We start from the raw sequence: 13,369 nt of genomic DNA, 5'->3' as shown, positions 1-13,369 counted from the left end.
TAGTGACTCCTCCCTTGTTCCACACTAACTACCCAAGATATCACTTTCAAACTTGAGGGGTTATGATTGCCTATAGCAACTTCTCCCCTTCTTTTGTGTCAGTTAAAATAAAGCAGCCTGATTTTGAATTTCCATACAAACCTAGTTTCAAGTCAGCACAGCTCCACCAGAGAAGCACTGCTGGAAGATGCAAAGTGCCTTTTATCTGCTAGACTGCCTACATGTTGAGCTGAAACAATGGGTCAATTATCCCAGCACTATGTTCTTCCTGGGCTGAAAGAGGATAGTAAGTTGAGATCTCATCAATCACTCCAGCTCCTATTACTCCTGTGGAGAGAATTGTTATGACAACAGGAGGCTGAAACTCAGGTTTATTGTAACTGAACAGATGGATTCCAAAAGTCTGGGACATTCTTGCAATGGAAAAGCTGATGAATTACAGAAGAAAAAACATATGTCACTTATTTAACCTTCTGATTTTCTTTGATTCATTGCTAGGACAAGCAAACAAATCTTAAAAGGAAAAAAAAAGGAAATAAATAAGAAGAGCAAACAGTGATGTGATTATTCTTTCTATATTTCATACAGTAGTGATGTCTTCTGTGCAAGCACACTGCCTGCCCCTTGACCTTTCTACCTCAAATCCCTAGATGTAAGCCTGATTTCTGAAAGAGGTGGGGCTTATACAGTGCTAGAGAAAGTGTCTCCAGTTCCACTCCCTGTTCTGTTTTTCCCTACTGGTCAATGGTGTTAACATTTGACAGAAGGGTAGCAGCCAAGAGACTACATTTCTGTATGAAGATTGCCAGCTAAGCAGGGGACAGAAACCTAAAGCAGTGCTCCCACAGCTAACAGCAGTTGCCAAAACATCAACACTTTCTGGGCAGAGGGAGAGCAGGGAGGCTAGAGATAGTGTGCCATCTACAACCTGGGATTACAGCAGGGGATGCAGGACACTTGATAGGAAAGCAGGTTACACTGCTCAGGAACAGATCTCTGTATAACTGCAATAAAAATTTCCCCCTCCCCCCAGCAAAATAGAAGAAAAACACTTCTGAAGATGCCTTGTAATGAGAGAATGCATGCCTTGTGGCTGTGTAAAACAGCAAGAAAATAACCTTTTCTTTTGCAAGAAAACAGCAAGTTTCTGAATCCAACCTTTCCTCTACGTGTGTGTGTGTGTGTGTGTGTGCTTGCACACGCCTGCACACACAGCCAGAATGCACACTCACCCACAGAGCCCAAGCACGTGTGTAAGCACACAGAATGCAGCACACACTTCACATCCACTCACACAGGGGAACAGTTAAACGCAGCAATCACTGCGAGTATATCCATGCATATGCACACAGACAAAACCTGGGATTTCCAGCAAAGCTCGAGCAATTCAGTGTAATAAAAAAGGGCTCCTTGCAGCAAAGCACTTAACGAGTGGCAGATTGTATCCAAAGGGTGCCATTACCCAAGGGAGCTGGGGGATTTGGCTGGAGCATGCAGTATAAACAAATGGCCTGAAGATTTGTCAGGGTAAGGACTGCATTTAGCACAATCAGAAGACTTCATCTCCTCTAAAGCCTTATATATTTCATTCTCAAAGCAGATGAAGCTGAGATATTTTTCCATACTTTAAAAGTAAAATTTTTGTGAGAGGAATTTAATTTCTGAAAACTATTGTACCCTCCCAGTATTATCACAGTCATGTTCTCCTCTCGGGCCCATTAGCAAAAAAAAAAATTAAAACCTTTCATTTTAATGTAAATTCGTTATTCATTATCTTACATACCAATAAGGGAAAATTGAAAAACCTAACAAGAGACAACACTAATTTTCTGTTTTAAATGGTCAGTACAGTCAAATAGCAGCTCTGACACCAGCTACCCTCTAGAAATCACCTTTTCACTTTCCCCTATAACCCATAATTTGAAGTACTTGCAACTCCTCTTTGTCTGGAATAAAAGATACTATTTACACCATTTTTTCTATTCTGAGATCTTAGAATTCCTCCTGGACTACAGCTCACACATCTCTTGTGTCAGACTCTGATGGAGCATCTATTTCTGATTACAGTCTGGCAAAGTAAATAATAGAAAATTGGAATTCCAAGGAAAAGAACATTTCATGTTTCATCATGCTGTTATGATGAGAAAGGCAGACTTTTAGCTTGATTGTTTTATTTTTACCAAGGGATGCTTAGTGCTATGTTTTATGTGCTCCCAGAATATGAGCCTGTGCACTCATGGTGTTCCAAACCTCAAAATCCACAGTCAATTATACTGCTCCAGAATGGTGGCTCTAGATTCCTTTCCACCAGTTTCTCCAGCAGAGGTACTGCTGGCTCCATCTGTCCCACACAGCCATATTCCTTGTTTGAAATTTGAAAATGCACTGACTCTTAGAATGCTTGAGGTTGGAAGAGACCTCTGGATTGGACCTGGTCCAACCCCACTGATCAAACAGGGACAAAGTCAGTTGCCCAGAACCATATCCAGTCAGGATTTTAATACATCAAAAAATGGAGACTCTACAACTTCTCTGAGCAAACTGACAGTGCTTGACCACCCTCACACTGAAAAAGTTTTATATTTTGTTCAGACAGCACCTCCTGTGCTTCAGTTTGTGTCCATTGCTTCCAGTTCTGTCATTGAGCACCACTGGAAAGGGCCTGACTCCATCCCAAACCTCCTCTTCTCCAGGCTGCACAGTCCCAGTTCTCTCAGCTCTTCCTCATAGGAGGGATGCTCCAATCTTTTTATCATCTTCCTGGCCCTTTCAGGGGAGCTTTCTCAGGTACATCCACATCTCGCTTTTATTGGGGAGCCCAGAATTGGACACAGCACTTCAGGCCTCACTGGTACTGAGTACAGGGACAGGATCAGCTCCCTCCAGCTGCTGGCCACCTCCCTCCTAACAGCCCAGGGTACTTGTTATCCTTCCATGCCACAGCAGAGCGCTGCTGGATCGCAGCTCCAGCTTGGTGTTTGCCAGGAGCCCCAGGTCCCAGGGTACCTTCCAGATGGTCAATCCCCGTTATGCACTGGTGCCCCAGGATGTTTGTCCTCGGGTGCAGGACTTTGCATTTTGCATTCATTAACATCATGTGACTTTCATGGCCCATTTCTCCAGCTTATCGAGGTCTCTTTGAATGACAGCACAACCATCTGGTCTCTCTCACTCCTGACATCATGATACATTTTATTTCAAACTTGATGAAGGTTCACTCTGTATCAATGACCAGGTCATTAATGAAGAGGTTAAAAAGAATTGGCCCAGGAGAAGACCTGGATGCAGAAGGCATTGAAAACCTCAGGCATTTCTGTGTCCTTTGTTACCAAGTCCTCTGTCCCATCCAGAAGCAAAGCCACATTTTTCCTTGTCTCCCATTTACTGCCAATGTACTTGTAATAGCCCTTCCTTTCATGCCCTTTTTCAGATTCAACTCCAAGTAAGCTTTGTATTTCCTAAGCCCATCCCTGCATGCTTGGACATCATCTCTATGTGCCTCCTGAGTTACCTGTCCCTGTTTTTACCTCATGCATGCTGCCTATTGTGTTTGAATTTAGTTAAATGCAACTTGTTCTCCACTGCAGGCATCTTAGCAGGAAACTGAGCTGCCTTTGCTTGGTTTTCCTTCTCAGGTTGATGGACTGCTCTTGAACTCTGAGAATATGATCCTGGAAAAAAACCTACCAGATGTCCCAGACACCTCATCTCTCTGGGTTCATAGCCCATGGGATTTTTCCAAACAAGACCCTGAACAGGCCCAAGTTTTCTCTCATGAAGTCTAAGCCTATGGTCCTGTTATTTGTTTTGCTTCCTCATCTCAGGACCCACCATCTCATAGTCACCACAGCCACAGCTGTCCCTGGCCTGTGCCTCCTCAGCCAGTGCTACAGAGCATTTCTCCTCATTCCCTGCTCCATCACTTGCATCAGGACATCACCAAGAATGAGCTCCAGAGACCTCCTGTGCTGCTTGTGTGCTCAGCTGTACTGTTCCTTCAGCAGATGTTGGGGTGTCCAAAGCCTGCCATGAGAACTAGGGCCTGGAGACTTCTCCCAGCTGTCTGAAAGCCTCATCTCCTCCTTCCTGATCAGGGGGTCATAGTTAAAAATGTTATTTATGGCATACTAGTCTGTGGCTTGTAACATTTCTGGAAGTATTTCTGTGCCATGGTTTTTCAGTGAAATGGTTTTTTCAGTGAAATACGAGCAAAATAAAACCTGAGTCAGAAAAAAGCTTCTATCTATATAGTGAAGCCCATCCTCTTTTTTCCAGTCATTTCATCTGTAGGCTAAAGGGCACCCAATAATTATGACTATATTTGAGCTGAAATCAAAATATAGTAACTCACAATTTGGGATATCTAGACTTATACCTTCAAAAGCACAGCTTGATTTATGGATGCCTGGCTGGAAGATGATTTGTGCATAAGATCCCAGCCATTGCATAAATACTGCAGTGCATAAGTTCCCCCCCCTCCAAAGGACTATGTTTGCAAATACTGAACAGCATCCCCCATAATGAACTGCCAATTTAGAGAAGGGAATAACTTTTAAAAACCAGTCCTGATTTGGTAGCCACAGAGGGGTGTAAAGCTGTACTTGTTAATGCCATCACAGTAAGACAGGCCCTTTTTTTGAGTTATGCAAATCTAACCGAAAAAGTAACACATAGCTGTGCATTTCTATCACCTCCAATTTCAGCATGAACAAAAGAGTAAAGTAACTGATGAGTGTCAAGGAAGTAACTGGTATATTATCTCTTCTCACCACATGCAGAGCCAACAGCATGATATCACCAGTGAGTAGCTCAGGTTCAAAAATGCATTACAATGCAAATAACTAAAATAGTTCAAAAAAAATAGACCCAAAGTAGTAGGAATTTGTCCCCTCCTTATGAATTTTTTTAAAAAAACCCTAAGTATATTAATATATTTTGAAATATTTAACTGCAAGGAGCAAGATGCCAGCCTCCCTCATAAGAGGAAGACATTGTCCTATAAGGTCACAGCTGAGGGGTTTTACTTCATCTGTGAACATTCATACTAAGCCAAACCTTAGCCTTGCTTTGACTGGTGGCAGGGCTGAGTATCCCTTTGTGTTGGGCTAAATAATGAGGTAAGTTTCAGAACTCAATGCTGGGGCCTTGTAACATTAGTGGATTGACTAAAAATGTCAAAACCCCCTTCGCTAGAAAATAAAATTTATACAGATAGTTACAACAATTTGAAATATCACTGAATTAAGCAAAGTTGAAATTAGAAGAATTTCTTTTCCCAGCCCTGTACTTCTTTCACAGAGCCACCCTCCTGCTTTCCCAGAACAAGAAAAGGTAAAGAGGGAGCATATACACACACTGCTGTAAAGCAAAGTAGCTGGGAATTGACACTGCTAAATAAGTGCAATCTCATTCATCTACTTCATATACAAGGCAGATCTGAAGGGAAATCTCAAGCAACTGCTCAACAGTTGTCATTCCCTACAAGCAAACAGCCAAAGGAAAATCTGCTCAAGCATAAGGTAAGTATTCACAGACATATTGCAGATACAGATAATAAGGCTAATAGGTCTTCTACAGCTAGAAATAGGTGGGAGATGTTTCTCTCTCTTCTTCACAAAATCAAGAAACAAAAAACATCCAAAATTCAGAGACACATCCCCAAAATAACAGCAGACGTTTCCAATATGTGGCTAGCCCCTATGGCTATAGCACAGCTGCACACTGCATAGCTTTAGAGAATTAAAGCTGTTACCTGCACACATTCTAAATGCACAGCCAGCCTTAATGACACAGGCCATCTAAGAAGGATTAAGGATTAGTTATCATTTCAACCCAATGAAAGAAGATCTATATTTCTTTTTTAGACACGTAATTCACAGGAGAATCGTGCTTGCCAACACTCTGAAAAAATAATCTTTCAGAATTCTTGCAAACCCACTGTGTTATGATTTCATCTCATGAAATACAACACCTTTACATTAAACCTCATAAAACTAAATCCTGCTGGATCTCTTCCAGACTCGGAGAATAAACAGCTATATCAGTGATGCCTAGAACAGTAATATCTGGCCCACTGTCATATGGCATGTTCCCATTTACAAAGGGGAGCAGGTCTGCAAACAGCTAATTCACATCACTATTACAAAATCCTCACATACAATGAATTTCTCACATAATTGTTCTAAGAAATACTTCAAGAAGAAGGAAAAAATATACTTTGAAAAACAGAATACATATTTATTTATACTAGGTTTTGGGGGGAGTGGTTGTTAACCTGTTCCCTCCCTTCCCCTTAATGTAATGTGTTGCAGAGCTGCTCTGGTTTTTAGTGAACAGGAGCAGGTTTAGTTGCCTGGGGCTCTGGTCGATAGCAAAGGGGGAAAATTTGTTGTCAAAAGAGTTCAAAGGCACAGAAGAATATATCTAATGAGTTTACTCTGTAAAACATGATTATTCTCCCTGTCAGAATGCTACTCAAATTCCTTTCACCCCGGCCGGTCCAGCCCAGAGCATGAGTAAGGAAAATATCCAACCAACCAGTACAATTACACCAGGCAACACAGATCTAATGCTCAAGCCCTCCTCAGAATCTCAGGGCAAAGGTCTTCCATAGAGATGGAGACTGGTGTATGGCCAAAGAACAAAAGCAATTTTCTATATGATTTAGAATATTCTGCATTTCCCACATAAAACTGTGCTTCAGTCCCCTGGCCCAGGCAGAGGTTTGCACATCTTCATGTGGAAACTGAAGTTACAGACCCATATATGCAGATGTAACACATTCCTTCCATCTTGCCTGTCATTTATGTGGCTAATTACATCTCAGGCAAACCACAACCAGGTCCACAGTGCAGGAACAGGAGCCAAGGAGCACATGAATTGATAGCACTCCTTACCAGGGCCTGAATTCCCCTAAGGTTCCTCTTCTCATTTTTTCCATTCTGACCATAGCATTCTGGATTTTAGTAGCTACAGCTGGAGGGTGATACATCTACAGTAAAAGGGAGAGATTAACAGTGCTGTAACCTGCCCATGTCCAGTGACACTAAGCAGAAGGAAGAGTCCCAAAACGTGGTCAAGCAGGAGCCAATGAGGAAGACACAAAGGCGCCCTGGTAATTCTTAGGAGATGTGTTTTTTTTTTTGAAGTGGCACAAGATAAACTCCCTGTTAAGATGGTTGATTAGACAACACAACAGCAGGACAAGTTTGCTGACCCCATCACCTGAATTAATGAGGAGGGGATGTGTGTGGAGGGCAGTAGATTGTGCCTCCAAGCTCCCTGTCAAGCAGAGGACTACGCAGGACACCTTCAGTAGCTGGACATCACACTCCCAGTCTTTCCCTGGGCCAGGGAAGACTGACACCCTGAGAATGCTCTCCATGGATTCATGCTTCTCTCGACCAGCAAGTGACTTCTGTCAGAAAACTACTGTATACATAGGGTGTCAGAATTATAAACACTTGAGGGTGGGAGGAGAGAATGGCAGCTCTTGGTCATCTAAGAAGCCTCAACTTTGAACTGATTAATGACCCCAGCCCACAATTAGCCACTCTTATGAGGGGCACACCCAGGCAGACTGTGCAACACAGCACCAGGGGAAGCCACAGTGTCCACAGAGACAAATCATTGTGAGGGAAAGAGAAGAAAAAAGAACAAAACACGGGTGACAGCATACCAGGGTAACATGAACTGGTACTGCCATTCTTAGGAGCTCACTCTGATATTTAAAGCATCATTTTCAACATAACTTCTTCATTTTCAACCAAGCCAAATGAAGATAATGCAACATGGTTTCAGCTTTGTTCATCTTTTTCAGCATGAACTCTTTCAACCCCCAAATGTGTAACTCTATACACTAAGTAGCAAAGTACACATGTCTGTAAACGATGGTAACTTTTATTTTTAATGTTTATGAAACTACTCAAAACAACATGATTTCACTAATTATTCAGATATAAATATTAATTCTAAGCTGACCCTGACACACTTTCTGCTACAATTTTACTTGCAGGGTCGAAACAAACTTTGTTTGCTGTGAAATCTTTTAGAGAAAAAACTGCTTTACAAATAAACCAGACAAATACATTCTCAGGTTTTTTTTTTTTCCAAAAATGAAGTTTTCCCTGCAGAAAGTAAGTCAACCCAACTACATATCAGTTGGGAACATGGGGTGCAAGACATTTGTTTCCAACCAGAGGAGAATACCAAGTAACAACAATCTATTTGGGTAGCTAAAAGGCAGATAAGATGGATTAGTGCCACAGTCAACAAAGAGCTGGGAATACTGAAAATATAGAAATTTACAGAGACAAATTAATAATTTCAAGTATGAAAATCCACCAAAATAATAAATAAATGGCCTAGGTAGTTCTAAAACTTACCTCAGTTTATATTACAAGTATACATTTGCACATACTGAGAAAAGAAAAATACATGTGGAGAAGAGCATGTTTATAATGTATTTCAAACAGGAGTTCCTTTACAAGACTCTTCAGCTTTACATGTGTGCACCAAGTTTAGGAAGGCAAAACTGTACCATTCTAGCCTGAAAGCAGAATAGTAGATGAAAGAAGAAATTTCAGATGTTGAACAAAAGTTTTCATATAGTCCTTGAATATAGGATAAATGAAAGTTTCTTGCTTTTTCTCAATTATTTCTGAACTTGTGCAAACTACAAACAAATGTAATACCAATATATCATAAGTCATGTCATGCAGACTGCCTCTGGGTCAGCTACTTCAAAATTCTGGATTTTTTTTTTTATTATTTGGAAATGCCAACTCTAGAGTCTGCAAATATATTTAAATTACTGATTAGATGCCTACTACTTTGATTATTTGAATCACTGTGTAATTTACCTCCAATGCAATACAGAGGCTTGCTGATTAGATCAATCTGACACACTGTTTCATTGTTTTATTTTAAATAGCGTAGCTTTGGGGAACAGGTTCTCTTGATTATGCTTTTTAAAATGTTTTACTACAAATTATTATTATTATAAAATAATTTCCTTTGACAAGTAACGGGTGTCCAAACCTTGAGGCCATTATGCTAGCTATCTATCAGCAAATCTGACATTTCCCTGCAAGAAGCAATTAGTTCTGAAAGCGAGTTTCTGCACCTGCCTCACTCACACACTCTTTTAGAGCTTTTTTCCCTGCTAAGCACTGCAGAAGCAGAGCAGTCAGTGGCTATTTTTGCCCATCCATCTGCAGATTTATGTGAGCCCCCCCAGCACACAGATCCACACCACAGCTCACCAATGTCCACAGCTTCAGCCACTCATCAGGGCAAGTACCAATGGCAACTTTGGACACAAATAGCCAAAACCCACCAAAGTCCTAACAGGGAGTAGAATTTGGAGCTAGACCCCTCACAACAGTAACAACAGCAAAACTCACACGGTGGCCAGTGGTGGCAGTATTTCTGTCCCCTGTCACCCAGCCCAGATGGAGGCAGCAATTCTCCTTTCTCCTCACCTGAACACCCGTGCCTCTCACAGAACCCAGGCATTTTGGCATAAACACCCTGTCCTTTTGTATGGCTCACACCGTGGGGCCCCGCTCTCTGCTCGAGGTGCTAGCTACTACCAGGCTGCAAATAGCAGCTAGGGGGAAAGAAAGGAAAGATTTATTACATTACAGCTTTTTAAACAAAATACACCAGGAAAACCAGGTACCATGCAATTATAGCCCTCCAGGGAATGGTTCTGCTACCTTTGCTATCCAGCACTTAGATGAGATAGATAGTAAAGGGAATGGTAATTACAAACAGAAATTCTGCACCAGCAAAAATGCTCACCATGACAAAAACTGTAGCCAGATATATACATGTCTGATAAATTTGAAGGATAGTAACTTACTGAAGTACTAGCATACCAATAAATCTGGATTTCTATATATACGTATGTATGTGTGCATAATACAACATCCAACCACCTATATGTATCACTTTGTATAAATGGAAAGTACAAAGCAACATTAAAAAGAAGAGGTTTGGAATAAGATTTAATAATGTTCCTACAGAAAACATTCCAAACCAAAAAAAAAGAAAAAAAACCTGAAAATTTAAAAATACTAAATGCAGGGAAACTATTGAGGGAATGACCACTAAATTGAAAACAGTAATAAAAGTGAAAACGTGGAAAACTATGTGTGATTTGGTTTCATTTCCATTTGAAAATAATCAGCCTCGATTTGATCTTTTCCTTCCATGACAGCAAACCCTGACTAAAGATGGCCTGGAGTTCCAGTCCCCAAAGAGAGTTTCTAGAGAAGAAGGGCAGCGAGCAGAAATACAGAGCATGGTGTTTCTAGGGGAAGATCGATACCCCGTGTCACTGGGCAAAGGAAAGCACCACACAGTGTGCACAAGCGCCACCAAGAGGTTCTTCTGCCGCCGCCCAAGGAAGGTTTTCCCCCAGTGCTGCTCGGGCACATCCTCAACACCTTTCGTGCACGCTCGCCGCTCATTTTCAGTGAGCATTCCAAATGGAAAGCAAAGAAAAGGATAACTTATTTTTAAGGGTTCCTTCCAAAGAACAGAGGGGGGGAAGAGGGGAAGATATATCTACAGCACGTGCAGTTTTTGACAATGGAACTTTTAAATGTCGTGGCAACAGAAAACAAGATTGCTGCCCAGTCCGGATCTGGAAAATGTTAAATTCCACCTTATCAGCCACCGAAACAGCACCAGGAGGGATCTGCTGCTGAGCTGCCTCACATCAAATTCTGTGCAATCCTATTTTTTTTCCTGTCAAATTTAACTATGAGATTCAAATAGTAATACTATTTCTGTAGTGTGATGTTGGAGACCATTTTAAAAGGTAAGCAGAAATTCTCTTCAGATGTTTTCATTGTGATGAGAAAACCAGTTTTGTCCTCATCACTGCCTTTTTATGAGCTGAAGAGAATGAGCTAAAAAGCCTCAGGTTTTTTGTTCCTCTACAATGTTAAGGGCAAGTTCTCAAGCTCCAGTTTTTTTGCTTAGGAAGCCCCTGAGGTCAGTATTCCCCTGATCTGCTTGACCTGGCTACTTTCACCAGCCAGTGGGGCTGGACTCAGTTCAGGGGTGAAAGTATCACCCAGACATTTGGTGCTTTGTGCCAGGTAAGGCTTGGCTGCCCTCCATGCATCCATGCCTCCCTTTGCAAATCACTGCTCTCAAAGTGGCAAATCATCCATCCTAGTCTCACCATCTCCCACCAAGGGAAACCAATCTGGGGACTGCCCCGGAGCTGAAAGATCACCGTTTTCTCCAGGAAAGGGAGAAGGGTGGAGACACAGCCTGGAATTAAGCCTCCCAGGTGAAGGTGCAGGCATCCCAGAGAGGTCTCAGGAGTGACAGACTGCAAAGCCACCTGGCTAAACCCAGAACTTGGAGCACTGACTTGGACTAAATGGTCTCCAGAAGTTCTCTCCAGCCACAATTATCCCATGATTCTGCAACCCAAAAGGACAATGACACCTTCAGGCCTGTGACAAAGGAATGTGAGGCCCAGGCTGGCAGTGACAGCAGCTTTTGCCTCAAAGCTCATCACATCACCAAAGTACCTCACAGAGTTGGGGAAAGGGAGAAGCAAAGAGGCTTCCACATAAAGCACATAGCCAGGTAAGGGATTGCGTGATCCCAAAGCAGAAGATATGGGAAAATATGACACAAATTAACAAATTCACACTCTTATTGCTGCCTGTGTTAAAGCAAGTTTGTTGCCTGTTCTTTAGCAGGCAGGCAAGTGTCAATACATTTTCCCCTTTCCACATTTTGGCTTTCAGAACTGGTCAAAAAGACGTATAGAAGTTCATAATTCTTATCAAGGCTTGAAAACCAGGGGAAGCAGCACCACGGTTTTAACTTAGAGAGCACAGAGCAGGCACACTCCTTAGAACACAATGCTACACTGAACTCTGTGCAAGTTCCAAGGACTCCAGTCGATTTCCCCACAGTTCCTTCATTTTCACCACCTTCCATCAGGTAACTGAGGGCTGGGGGGAACTGGAGCTGAGGTTCTTTCTTTCAAGGCAGCTCATTCTCCCACCTAACTCCCAGGATTTAAGGTGATTTAAGCACTTGAGGATTAAAGGCGTTTTAACAGCTTATACAGATTTAAACATCTTAAAGTGGCTTAAACGCTTATGCTACTTTCAGGCCTTTAAAGTGGCTTAACTATCCATGGCATTTGATACATTTACGGGTGCTCAAAAGCCTATGCTGCCTTTAAAACAATTTTAAAAAACACCTTATTCAAAAAAAAAAAAAAGTATACCTTAAAACATCCTTGTATTTTAGGAGCGCAGTCCCGCTTGGCTCCTGCCAGGTCGGACCGGGTCGCAAAAAAGCCGGACGGCTTTCGTGGGAGGTGGATGCCAGCGCCTTACCTGGCAGCAGCGGGCCCCGCACCTGCGCGGGAAGGGCAGGGCGGCACGGGGCGGGGTTGAACGCCCGGGGCCCGGAGGGGCGGCACCATTCCTCAGCTCCCTTCCCAATTAGCGGCGGGCAGGGGATGTTTATCGGCCCGAGCGCGTGCGGCGGGACACCCCCGCGGGCAGCGCCGGGAGCGCTCCCGGCCCGAGCCGGGCACATCCCCCGGCCCGGCGTGTGCCCCCGACAGCCGGGGCAGCCGAGCAGCCCCGCTCCGCCCGCAGCGCGGTGCGGGCCGGCGGCAGGGCAGCATCACCCGCAGCCCGGGAAGGCGGCTGCGGTGGCGGGGAGCGGGCACTGCTGCCCCGCAGCCCGGCCAGCAGCGCTCGGGGCCGCGGGCTGGGAGCCCGCAGCGAGGAGCGCAGACGGCAGCCTCGCCTCTGGCGCTTTCACCTGCGAGGGATCAGAGCGAGGACACCAGTGGTCGCTCGGGTCTGCAGGAGTGGGTTGGATTTGTTTACGTGATCTCGGGTCATTTCAAACTTCGAGTAAATGAGTTCAGCGGGGGTCATTAGAAGTGGAAATAATAAGGTCTGAATAAAACCTTGTTTCAAATCAAAGCTTAATCCAGGAAAACGTGTGGTTTTTCTGCTTATTTCCTGTGGGCTGGAAACAAATAAGCAAACAATTCTGGTGAAAAGAATGAGCAGGTTTCTGGCAGAAGTGTTTCATCCTCCACCACAGAGAATGGTGGTTATCTCTAGTCTAAACAGTCTGCTCAGATTTGGGTCTTTGCTTCCACATAGCCTATCCATGGAAAATAGCACACAGGGAATTTATGGAGCAGGCAAATTTTCTTCCAATCATGCTGAAATCCACCTGAGGGGATATCAATGACTCAAGAAAAAAAAATGAGAAACAGCAGAAAAAAATGGAGAGAGAAAAACAAACCACAAACTTGTCCATTTTACGAAGACCTGGTGGATAGCCCAACCATTCAGAATAA

The 13,369-nt window shown here is 43.2% G+C and overlaps 1 long non-coding RNA gene across 3 annotated transcripts in view; it reads right to left on the bottom strand.

The window, feature by feature from the left end:
• Positions 1-12,382, bottom strand: part of LOC135299059 (uncharacterized) — an 81,701-nt gene extending 69,319 nt beyond the window's left edge. For all 3 annotated transcript variants that reach the window (XR_010361080.1, XR_010361082.1, XR_010361081.1), the window contains exon 1: positions 12,269-12,382. This is a non-coding gene — a long non-coding RNA (uncharacterized LOC135299059). The remainder of the gene's footprint in view (positions 1-12,268) is intronic.
• Positions 12,383-13,369: the final 987 nt, after the last annotated feature.

Source organism: Passer domesticus, chromosome 4 (assembly GCF_036417665.1).
Source record: "Passer domesticus isolate bPasDom1 chromosome 4, bPasDom1.hap1, whole genome shotgun sequence".
In the NCBI taxonomy this organism is placed as follows: Eukaryota; Metazoa; Chordata; class Aves; order Passeriformes; family Passeridae; genus Passer; species Passer domesticus.
Note: the sequence above shows the minus strand (reverse complement) of the source record. Positions and strands in the feature narration are given on the sequence as shown.